Source organism: Lissotriton vulgaris, chromosome 2_1 (genome assembly GCF_964263255.1).
Source record: "Lissotriton vulgaris chromosome 2_1, aLisVul1.2, whole genome shotgun sequence".
Classification (NCBI taxonomy): domain Eukaryota; kingdom Metazoa; phylum Chordata; class Amphibia; order Caudata; family Salamandridae; genus Lissotriton; species Lissotriton vulgaris.
This window is the reverse complement of record NC_141687.1, coordinates 678,810,977-678,823,346: the sequence shown is the minus strand read 5'-3', so window position 1 is coordinate 678,823,346 and position 12,370 is coordinate 678,810,977. Positions and strand designations below refer to the sequence as shown.

Here is a 12,370-nt window from a genome sequence, read left to right as displayed (position 1 = left end):
TGCAATGCCTGACGGGCTCCCTCAAGGGGGCTATTTAGTGGAGATCTTTTTCCAAAGCCATGATGTGAGGAGCAAGTTAAGGGCCCTTTGTTTAGATTGAGGAAACATAGTTGTTAATGTAGTGATTAGTGACTTAAAAATGCTAGGCAAGTCTGAAATCAAATTTTTATCCATGTGTATGCCTGATTTATTAAAAACGTGATGTCACCAGTGGGGACAATGATTCCTGGTGACTTATAAGGTTAACATGTTTCATGCCATCAATTAGTCAAGATGGGATCTAGGGCAGTTCTTCAGGACTGTAAAATGCATAACTAATCTACACAGTGTCTTCGAACAAGGATGCAACATGTAGGTTCTAAACATTAAGTAACCTATAAGTATACCTGCAGAATGAAAAATCACTGACCTGGGGAGGAAGAAATGAAAATAAATCATAAAGAGCACCATACAGAGCAGTCGTGTATGGTACTTGTAGAGACATGCAATACTAGCATGCAGGACTTTGTGATTTGTAACAGGTAGTGGTAGGCACCAAGTTAGACAAACATTTGACACATACATGAAAATATATAGGCAGTGGTTTCATACACTGTGGTCAAAATGGGGAAAAACACTCACTAAATGAGGGTGATGAAAACACTCACCAAATGAGGTTAATGTCATCACCTCCTCCAGAGAAACACTGAGATATACGCTAACATTTTTAGTGTGCTGTTGGGAAGTAACATTTAAATATACATTTTGTAAGTGAGCCCAGGGGGAGGAATAATAATCTCTGTTCACAGGTTGGCAAGCCAAAAATCCAGTACTCACATCATCCATTGGAGAACTTCACCAACTCCTTCTCATTCTCATGTGCCTCGGGAGTGATGACTTGGAGGTGGTTGTTCAGTTTATAAACCCTCCATCTGGCCATAATTGGTGAAAGGTGGTCTGTATGAAGAGGTTAATAGCTGATCAAAGGTTAGCAGTGATAGGCTGGGGACTGTGGGTACCATCTTGTTTCTGGGTCTGTGATTCAATCAATGTAGGTTTGGGACTAGGGCTATGGTAGGATTTATATTGGAAGTAGGGACTACGGTTTCCTGTGTTATTGGTTGTTGGGACTAGGGTGGGACTAGGGCCAGGGTTAGACTTTTAATTGGAAGTAGCGATTAGGGCTTCTGGTGTGATTGGTTGCTGGACTGGTTTTGGAACTAAGAGTAGGGTTAGGCTTTCTATTGGAAGTAGGGATAATGGCTTCCTGTGCCATTGGTTGTTTGGACTACTGGTAGGGCTAGGGCCTCTATTGTACATAGAGATTAGGATTATTGAACTGATTGGGTGCTGGGACTACGGCTAAGAGTGGCTGTAAGGTCCTGGTCTCCTATTGGTTCTAGATTTTTAGGGCTGGTGTTATGATTGGATAGTGTTAGGGCTAGGGTTCCCATTGGCTGACAGGGTCACCTGATTACGAGGGCTATAAAAGTCCGGACTGAGGGCGTCTCAGCCCGGGCGTCAAGGCTAAGGGCAGTTGCCTGTTGAGGGCGGAGAGGACAAGGGCAGTTCCCTGTTTGAGCCTGTTGAGGGTGAAGAGGACAAGGGCAGTTGCCTGTTTGAGCCTGTTCGAGACTGGCCAGGGCCAGAAATGCTGCCCAATTTACATACCTCCATTATGCATCTATATACTTTCAATGTACTTATGGATCTATATATTTATCACTTTCTTCTAATTTAGCATTTCCAATGCACTTCCCTATTTCTCAGCCTATACTTTGCTCAATATATCCTCTACATCCACTCTCTCATTTAACCCCAAACTCCATACCACTACTCTGATCCCCAAAATAACCCTTTCTAGACTCTCTCCTACTCTACCGCTCCTTGCATCATCTTACACCTCTTTTACTATACTGAGCCCCCAAAACAAACCTTTCTAAACTCTCTTCCCTCTTTTCTACCCCTCCCCAATCGTTCTCAATCCAAATAACTGACTAACATATCCACCACTAAAATTACTTTCATGTTTTGCCATACTAATTCAACACTAATCCTGTTGGGTTCCAGAGTAGTGTGCTACTTGCGCTTCAAAACCCTATCAAGGGTAGCAAGCTCTATATAAATACAAACCTCTTTCCCTTCACTATCCCGACTTCTACCCTTCTCTACCCAAATAACTGAATAACATATCCACTACTCAAATTACTTCATATTTTAGTATACTAATTTCAACACTAATCCTTTATGAGTTCCGGAGTGGCATGCTACTCGCCAGAAAAGCGCTTCAAAATTCATCAGGGGTAACAAGTGCTATATGAATGCACACCTTTCTTCCCCTTTTATCCCTCTGCTATCCTTCTCATTCCAAATAACTGACTAATATCCACCACTGAAATTACTTTCATATTTCACCATATTAATTCAACTCTAATCCTTTATGGGCTTCCTGAATAGCATGTTTCAACACCCCATCAGGGGTAACAAGCGCTATATAAATACAAACCTTTTTTTCCTCCTCTATCCTTCTGCTATCATTCCAAATCCAAATACCTGATTAACCTATCCACCACTTAAAATGTACTTGCATGTTTCACTATACTAATTCAACACTAATCCTCTATGGGTCCCGGAGTAGCATGCTACCCGCAGAAAAATCGATTTGACGTTGCGTCAGGGGTAGTAAGTGCTATTTAAATGCAATTACAATACAATTACATTACAATACATGGATTGTTGCTAGCAATTAATGTGACAGGTTTGAAAATCTTTGGAACACTCCCACTGATTGTGGGCTTGTATGCGCCTATGTAGGAATCCCATTGTAGAAAGGCAGGCGGCGCAGGGTGGTTAATTGCTTATCAAAGAACAGCAGTGATGGGTTGGGGATCGTGGGCGCCATCTTGTAGTAGTTTAGGAGCCCTTGTATCACATAGATTGTTGCTAGCAATTAATGTGACAGGGTTGGAAATCGTCCATGGTATATCTTCAATCAATCTCTGAATATGTGTGTACAGACGGAAATTCCAGTGTTGTTCTTTTTTAAAGAGTGCACCTTTTCTAAAAATGGAAGGGGCTTCCAGCACAGTCCATTGTAAATCATCAGCTTTGTGGCCAAGGGCAATAAAGTGTTTGCACATTTTAGTGCAGGTTTATTTACACCTGACTTTGCTGCGGTGCTCAGTAATGTGGATCTTGAGCAGTCTGGTAGTCATCCCTCTTTTATCACAGGGGAATTTGATTGTGTAAATGCAGTTTTTTTGCCGGCACTGATCAATCAATTTCACCTCACATGCAATAACTGTGAAGATGACACACAAACACTTCTTGGACTGGAGGGTCCCAAAGACATTGGAGACTCACAGATTTTCAGTTGTCTCTGAGCTGTGGATCGGTGAATAACATGGAGCCATCTCAGATTGACAGCTTCCAAAACTGAACTACATATGTGAGAAATTGTGAGGCGTCTGGCCTGGCGATCTGGGAACACCACCTAGGGTATCTAAGGAAGTGAGAGGCCTCGGAATTACCATGGACTCCGGGCTATCAATGAATGGCCAGGTGGACAAATTGGCAAGATCAAGCTTTGTTACTATGGGGACTCTCTGGCAAATCTTCCCCCACCTGGGATTTCTACACAGACTCCAAGCTACTATCTCTCTTGTTCTGTCTGGGCTCGATTGCGCCAGTAGGCTCCCCCACGGATCATCTTTGACAGTTATGAAGCGACTACAATGGATTCAGAACTCTGCTGCCAGACTACTATCACGTGTGGAGCCACAAGCCCACATCTTCCCTGCCTTGAGGGTCCAACATTGGTTGCTGATTGCCAGAAGAACCACATTTGGAATGCTTTGTATCACGCATGGGGCAATACATGGAAGAGGACCGCTCTTCATCAATAATAGAATTGCCAGATACATTTAATAAAGGAGCCTCCACTCTAGGTTGGCACCTCGCCTCAGGATCCCACTGTACAAGAAAGGGACCATGGGTGGCGCATCCTCCTCTGTTCAGGCAACCAAACTGTGCAACTCTTTACCCCCAAACATGGAAGGCTACTTTATCTTCAGAGGACCACTCATCAGTTGGCTTTTCCCCAGTTAACTACCATACTCAAACATCTATATACAGCATAAGTCTCTGTATATAAGAATGTATTTGAACTATAGATGTGAATCTACATATGTATTCTGCTTTGTATACACGTGTATAATAATTATGCTTATGAATATATGGATATTTAGTAGTCTAGCTTAACCAATGTACATATTACTTATGTGTATATTATTGTATGTTTCACAAGTATATAGGTTTCAGAATAAATAAGTAAATCTTTTTTCCTCACTATTTAGCTACAATTGCTTCCCTGTTGAATTACAAAAATAATATAAAAATAAAAAAACTAACTTAAAGTACAGCAACACTTGAAATTCTGAGTTTATTAAATACAACATCAATCTACATATATTACCTTCCTTATACATATATACCATCCATGTACTTATGTATCTCTATATTTATTCTTTTACTTATAATTCAGCATCTCCAATGCACTTCCCAATATCTCACCCTATACCTCTCTCAGTATATCCTTTACCTCCACTCTATGACTCACTCCAAACCTTATTCTACTACTCTCTACCCTATTTCTCACCCAATATTTCTCTCAATATAAAACAACAACAAACTTAAACTCAATGCAGAGAAAACAGAGGTGTTGTTCCTCGGCAAGATCCAGCCTGCATCTACAATAGAATTGCGCTCTGAGGTCAAATTCTCAACATCTGCTTGGTATTCCACGAGTTAGGAAAGCCCGCCTTGGCGGCAAATCTTTTACAGTGGAGGCGTCTAAGTTATAGAACTCCCTGCCTAACCGCATGCGTCTGATTAAGTCAGATCCACTATTTAGGAAAGCTGTAAAAACATGGCTTTTCAGTCCAGTCTAATTGCTTTCAGGGTTCTTGTGATCTGTGGCTTGGCTGTGCGCCGTCTATTGTCTTTAACGCCTGGACACCGCTGCTGGAGGTAGCTGTTTGCACTCTACAAATGTCTGTATTATTATTATTATTATTATTATTATTATTATTATTATTATTATTATTATTATTATTATTATTACTATTACATCCACTCTCTGGCTCATCTCAAACCCCATTTACTACTATGATTCGCAAATTAACCCCTTCTAAATCTTCCCTCCTCTACCCCTCCTTGCATCATCCCATACCTTTTTTACTATTCATATCACCCAAATAAGCCTTTCTAAACCTTTCCCTCTGACTCTTCCCCCTTCACCTCCTCCTTACTTATCCCAAACCTTCTATGAGCTTAAAAAAGAAAAAAAAATCACTTTCTAGACCCTTCCCTTTTCTATCCCTCCACCATCCATTTCAATCTATTTAACATGTCCACCTCTCAAATGAATTTCATATTTCCTGTACTAATTCCCTAATAATACTGTTTGGGTTCTGGAGTAGCGTTATACCCGCAAAAAAACACTTCAACCACCTCACCAGGGGTAGCAAGTGCTATCTAAATTAAACCCTTCCTTCTTCCATCCTCCACTATCCTTTTTCAATCCAAATAACAAACTCACTGCTCAAATTAATTTAATATCTCCCTATAGTAACTCATTACTAATCCTTTTTGGGTTCCTGAGTAGTGTTCTCCTCGCCGAAATTGAAGGAATCTCCGTACAGCCTCTCAGCTTTTTCCTGAAGAGTTGTTGATTTGTAATCCCCACTCAATGATGTAACTTAAACCGCCTTAACACAAATTCTATATCTAATAATGACCTACATTAAGGGGATCATTTGAAATCAGCACTATTCAATGTTTTTAAATTGAATAGTGCGTTTTCTCTTTAATGTCTTCTTTCTGAATGATTCTTTGTAACGGTTTAAATAGATGCACAATAAATGATGATGAATATTATAATAATAATAATTATTATGATTATTACCCATAAACCAAATTGAGATAGAAAGACCTTAAGGCAGGAAGGGAACATTATACAAGATCCATAGGATCAAGGGGATGAGATCTGAGCCAGGGGAACAATGTTGCCGTTCGAGAACATGTTTGTGCCCTCCAGCCGCCCCCCTATTCCCAGTACTGAGCATCAGAGGAGAGAAGAGAGCAACTGGAATCATTACAACTTAGTCCTGGGATGACACTATACATTGAGGGTTTGGTTGCTTGGATACCCATTAATACCTAAGCACGTGGAAAACATTGATTCTTTGAATGATACAATTTTGCACTGACTAAATATCAAGGTCTTAGGCAAGGGTTTTCCATGGAAAGGAATGCACTATGTACAAAGACCAGAATGGGCGTGGATAAAACTTGATAATTCATTGTTGGCTGTGTTGGTATGGCTTTTAAGGTAGCAGAAATAGTGGGAAGGATACAACATCTAGAACCCATGTACAACAGCAGACGTGAAAGTATCCTGACTTTTGCATTGGGAGTGTTGTACCCCAATATCAGGTAAAAGATTACAAATTAAACAAAAGAGGGAAAGGCAAAGTGTACAGAGAATGACATAAGGGCAGGAATGATATTTGTAATCAGAAATACTTATGCTAAAATAACCAATCTGTGTCAACAAAAATACGGACAGCAGTGGAGGTTTGCCAGTCGGTGATGCTGAAGGGAAAGATAAACAATCATCTGGAAAGATTAATCGCATTTTGAGGGCTCTGAAAAAATAAAGACCCGCCGCCCATTTAGCTGAAACATAAGTGTCAGCTTTTGACGATATAGATGTTTAACTACATTTTGCCATAAAAAAGACTATAATATGATAGGCTACATGGGTATTGGTGAAAAGACTAAAAATGGTGCAGCAAGCTCCAACTTTGACGCGAAGTATCATGGCTATGGTACTGTGTAGTAACCCATTGTATTGTGTTTTGTCCCTAAATGTATTTTTAATGGATGCTGATTACTGCCCTTTTTATACCTCAGGTAAGTGCGAGCATGGTGAATACCTACCTACCTTTGTATGCACGTATTTGGGTCGAGCCTAGACAGCCCTTGCACTGTCTGGTAGATCTGTTGTATGTACTTTGTGGGCTATGGAGATCACCCCCAGGACTTGTCTGCTTCCACTTTTGCTTAGGGACTATTTTTCTGTTCAACTGGCTCTATTTAACTGTCTTGATAGAAAACGACATGTAGAGGTCAGAAAATGACCAGAATTGGTGTCTGCTAGTTCAACTGCCTCTATTTAACTGTTTTAAGCACCTTCCTTTTTCTGGCAGCACCCTCTATTTATTTCATTTGATAGAAAACGACCAGCAGGGGTCAGTAAAATACCAGAAGCACTTTAGCATTCCTTAGATTCCAGGCCATAGAAACTTGTCTTCCATGGGTAGCTGTAGACAATAATTTTTTTTTCAAATCTTGTATTTTTAGTGATATGACCACCGAAGCCCTCAATTTTAAATAAAAAACAGAGCTTTGGACTATACCATTTCCTGATGATAGGCAATATTTCTCTCCATGTGTTCCCATACCTGGTATGTTCAGCGGTTTTGTGCTTACTTTCCCCCCATGTTAAAGAACAGAAGATGTTTCAGCACCCAGGCTAATGTGCTGCATAGCTAAATACATATATGGTCCCAAAGGCGAGCCCGATTGCATTGCAAATGCTTGTTTTTTTTATAGCTAAAACATGGTGAATGATTGGAAAATACTGACTTACATATTTGACTATTAAGCACGACCAAGGTAAATGGGCGTAGGCCTGCACACATGGCATGAAAGTCAAATGCCCTCAATGAGATGCAGCAAGGCCTTATGCGACTCATCTACATGTGGGATTCAAACATAACCAAAGGGCTGACAGGCAACTCTGTAACACTTTACAAATAAATTTTTTAAATGTCAAACCAGCCGATTTTACATATTTATGTCCCTCCCACATTAAATAAGTCAATTGTAAGTGTGCCTTGAGGCCCATGTGCATGATGATCAGATTTGCCACATAGAAATTACGTTAACATTCATGCTTCCATATTGTCAGATACACCAGAGTGCAGTAACTAGACAAGCCTGTGGCTGCTTTAAGTTTACACAATCTGCCCAGTGTTTTAAAAACCCATTTATGTAGCGCTGAATATAAAGCAGCTTAAAATTGCATTTTCGCTACATTTTACTTATTAGTTTAAAGTATTTCCTTGGAGTACTGTGTTTATAGCATAGATGCCACAAGGCTGCTCTTTAGAAATGTTGTTACATCTGCTCTTGCAGTGGCTTTTAATTAAGTTAGTTTTCAGCGCAGAGCACAAAGGTGTGAACTTCCCACAATGCAAGTGCACTTCCGAGAGACAGTGGGACTTTAACTTATCAACACCTGCTTTAGTGAAGCCATCAGGAAGTGAGGTTGGATTAAAAGTCTCTTACACTACTCAGTAGCCCAACCCTGCACATAGCAAACACCTGTGTGTGGAGATTTTTCAGCTGAACGAGACAACTGCATGCCTGCCCCCCTGTTATCCTGCAAAAATATCAAAGTAAAAACACTGCAGGGTTTGGACTTTGAAGAAATTCTAATGAGAGTTATACTAGAACCTCACTCCGAAACAGGGGCAGCAGATAGAGGACCAGGGTGGTAATGATTTCCTTTGATGAAGAGAAGGTTGTCACTGTTTAACAGAGAAAGTGCAGATCCAAAATAAGTCAAGAGTAGCGATGGGCCATAATATTGAGTTCCGAATATTGTGAGTATCAAAGTATCTAATAATGGAATATTGTTAAGACCTTTCTGCCAAGAATTGCAAAATATTGAGGTCTGTCCCACCGTCCTATGCAGATCCCTCACCTTCCCATAGGAGACTTCACGATAGCAAGAGAGAAAGGGGACAGAGAGAGAAAGAAAGAGAGACAGCGAGACAGAGAGAGAGAGAGAAAGAGAGAGAGAGAGAGAAAGAGAGAGAGAGAGAGAAAGAAAGAGAGAGCGAGATAGACAGAGAAAGAGAGAGAGAGAGAGAGCGAGAGAGAGAGAAGAAAAAAATGTTTTTTCCTCTCTTTTCTTTCCTCTTCTAATATCACTCTCCTTCCTTTTACCTGCTTAAGTTCTTCTTTGTCTGATTCAACGGTGTGGTGTCTGTCCCGGGTGGTTTAAGTCACTCTGATCTTTAAGAGCAACAACTTAAAATAACTAGTAACCACGTATTCAACCTATTGGTAAGTTGTATTATATTATCATTGACCCAAATTGTGAAAATTATACAAATTAAAAATTCCTTAAATATGTATTTGTGCGTTTAAATCGCGAATACGAAATTAGATAAATTCAAACATATAACTAATTGCTGCTGTTTACATATCGAAAACGGAACAACAGTCATTTTGACTAGGCTAAGATGGCGGCACTAAACAAGTACGCTTCTGGCAATGTCCTGTGTCTATGTCTAACTATCGAAACGCCAGTGTCCATGTGTGTATTTAAACGCGGCACCATGGCTCGCAAGTTTGTTTATACCGGACGCATTAGGAGCAGAGACGATGGGAGCACTCTCCCGGTAAGTGGGGAAATGGGGTGGTTTAGCATTAATGTAGCACGGAAGCGGATCGACCCATCATGGTGTTTTAAAAGTTGGCGGAAATGTAATTTTAGGGTTGAATACGGTTTTTCTTAGATACTTGTTGAGGGTGATAGTGAAAATAATTTGGGCTACGCTATAAGTGAATTATTCTAGACTAATATGTTCGGTCTCCTATAAGCGACTTTAGCGTGTTGTGCCACTCGATCCACGGAGTTTAAATAAACAGAGAGGTCGCTTTGTGCGTAGCTCCTAACTAAATAGATGTATGAAGTTGTGGGTCTACGACAATGGTTGGGTCATTCCTGAAGGTGGACTCTGATAAATTTGAATGGTACAGTCTAATATGCCTAACTGCATTGCGTTATATTTATGCACACTAAGTTGTTACTATCTTGGTCACACAGTAACACTGTGTAATATGCTTGAGCTCCGAACAATTTGAGGCGGTTTTAAAGCGGTTTTAAACTTTAGTTGGTTTTAGATTTGGGGGTACAAGTGGTTTGTCCCCGATTTGTTCATAGTTACTGTATTTAATTCTAGGCAAATTTGGAACCCAGATATGGGGATTCATGAAATTATGTGCCTCTGCCCCATGGGTTCTATAGATTGGAATAATACAATCTCTCTTAAACTGAATCAGGCAATAATATACTATAATAGTTCCCTAATTATTATTGTTTTTCCTTTCAGATACATTGATAATCTACTTATTTACCTACTGTGAAAACTTGACTTATGGAGCCTGTATGAGGTAAATCAATAGAGGCTTTTTATGACTTTCTTGTGATGTAAATCAATAAATAGATCATCATGTAGTGTAGTTGAAAAATAGTGCCCTGATTTTTCGCTCGTAATTGTCCTGTCTTAATTTAAAATACCGCATGATATGCGGTTTGAAAGTTATATCTAGGGCCAATATGCTTGCTTTAAATATATAAATCTAAGAACTTAATTTTAAGCTTTTCCAAAAAAATGTATCTATTTACAGTATTTTAAATTACCCTGTGAAGAGTGATAATACATTGGATGAATTTGGGATAATTGTGAGAAAAACGATTTTATTGGTGAGTGTATGTTGCACATTTCAGTCCTTTTTTCTCCACTTCTTTCTTTTCTACTCTTCTTAGTATACCTTTACAAGCTTATTAATTAAGCTTCTGTTACTGGTGTAGTTTATAATGGACTATTTTCTTTCTTTCTTTGCACTAGGTGGTTGGTTACTTTGGTTTTGAATTTTACTTAGGCACCGCTTTCTTTCTCTCTTTCCATTTGGGATTCTTCGATGGTTCACTTAAATATTTAAAACATGCTTTTTCTGGTAGAGAACGTTTGAAGACTAGTGTTGTTGAATCTGTAAAATATTGCCTAAATGTTTACATATATTCGATTTCCATTTTTGTTTGTAGCCCTGAGGAAGTCATTGGGAGACTGTTCCCGTGACGAAACACGTGTTGGCTTTGGTTCTTTTGGCTACGCTCGCTGTACAATATATTCTCTATGAACTATGGAATGATGAAAATTTGAAGAAGAAGATAAAACAAGAAAAATAAAAGACTGTTGAATATCTTGAAAAACGAATATTTGGATTTGACTTTCTTCTTTTTCTTCATAATATACTGTATATTGTGTGACTGTGCTTGGGGACTGTATCAATTTTCCCTGCTTAAAGGTTAGGTTTACGGTATAGCACAGAGAATATGACGCACATGCACCTTAATTAGATCAACCAAACTGGGAATTTGACATACCTAGCACAGAGTGCAGGAGATCCGCAACTATCCTTCTGGTAGACCTGGAAACTCACCTGAGAACCGAGCTGAGTTGAGCACCAGAACACAGAACTCAATAGGAGGGGAAACGAGGGAGCAACAGCACAGGCCAATATCAAACTCCTAGGGAAATTAGGACAACGGGAACTGAGGTAGGTTAAAAGAACAGGTGATGGGAGAGAAGACTTGTTATGAACTGAAGCATAAGTGAGGGAGTTGTGGCAACTGCTGTTTGCATACGCCTGCTTATGGTGTAAGGTCTCTATATACAACTTTGCTTGGATTGACCTGTTTCTTGCTGTCGCCGACCCGATTGCTGCTGGTGTAGCACAGCTAAAATACTGTTATGTGAACATCAGATGTCGTTTAGGCCTCCTATGAGTTGCTGCACCTGATGATCTTATAAACATTGGGGACAAGTATTTTGTTTCAAATCAATAATATTGAAGTTTCAAATACCTACTACTATAATGTTGTATTTAATCATTTTTTAATATTATTCAGTTAAGGATTTTATAAGATAATATGTGATTAGTAATAGTAAATGTAATACAAATTTTTCATGATATTTGTTTTCAGATTGTTGGGTTTTATTTGGAGTTTTGGTGGGTAGTGCTTTAAGAAACATAGGGGCATATTATCAAGGGGGTTTATCTCCACTTTTTTGGCTTTAAAAGCCAAGAAAGCGGAGATAAAATTATCTCCCTATTACCTAGCTGTCTCTAACACCAGTTAGCGACAGCTAGTAGGAGATAGCGACCATCTTGGGCCCCACTTTGCATGTCAGTGATATTTATCACTAATGACATGCAAAGTGGGCGTGCCAAGATGTTAGCGACTGAAAACAGTCGCTAACATCGCTATCTCCTATTACCAACTTTTGGAGATATTCGCGCTAAGCCAGAATATCTCCAAAAGCTAACACCTGCCCTGAGCAGTTCTTAGCCATGTTATCCAATGGGAGGTGGATAATATGGCTAAGAGCATTAGCTCGGTAATGCATGAATATCGCTGACTTTTCAGCGATATTCATGCATTGCGGCAATTTTTATCGCATTTGCG

The 12,370-nt window shown here is 39.6% G+C and overlaps 1 long non-coding RNA gene across 1 annotated transcript; it reads left to right on the top strand.

Moving 5' to 3' along the window:
- The first annotated feature begins 9,424 nt into the window (after positions 1-9,424).
- Positions 9,425-11,460, top strand: LOC147730968 (uncharacterized). Its single transcript, XR_015308615.1, has 3 exons — positions 9,425-9,515; positions 10,230-10,290; positions 10,946-11,460. It is a non-coding gene; the product is annotated as an uncharacterized LOC147730968 (long non-coding RNA).
- Positions 11,461-12,370: the final 910 nt, after the last annotated feature.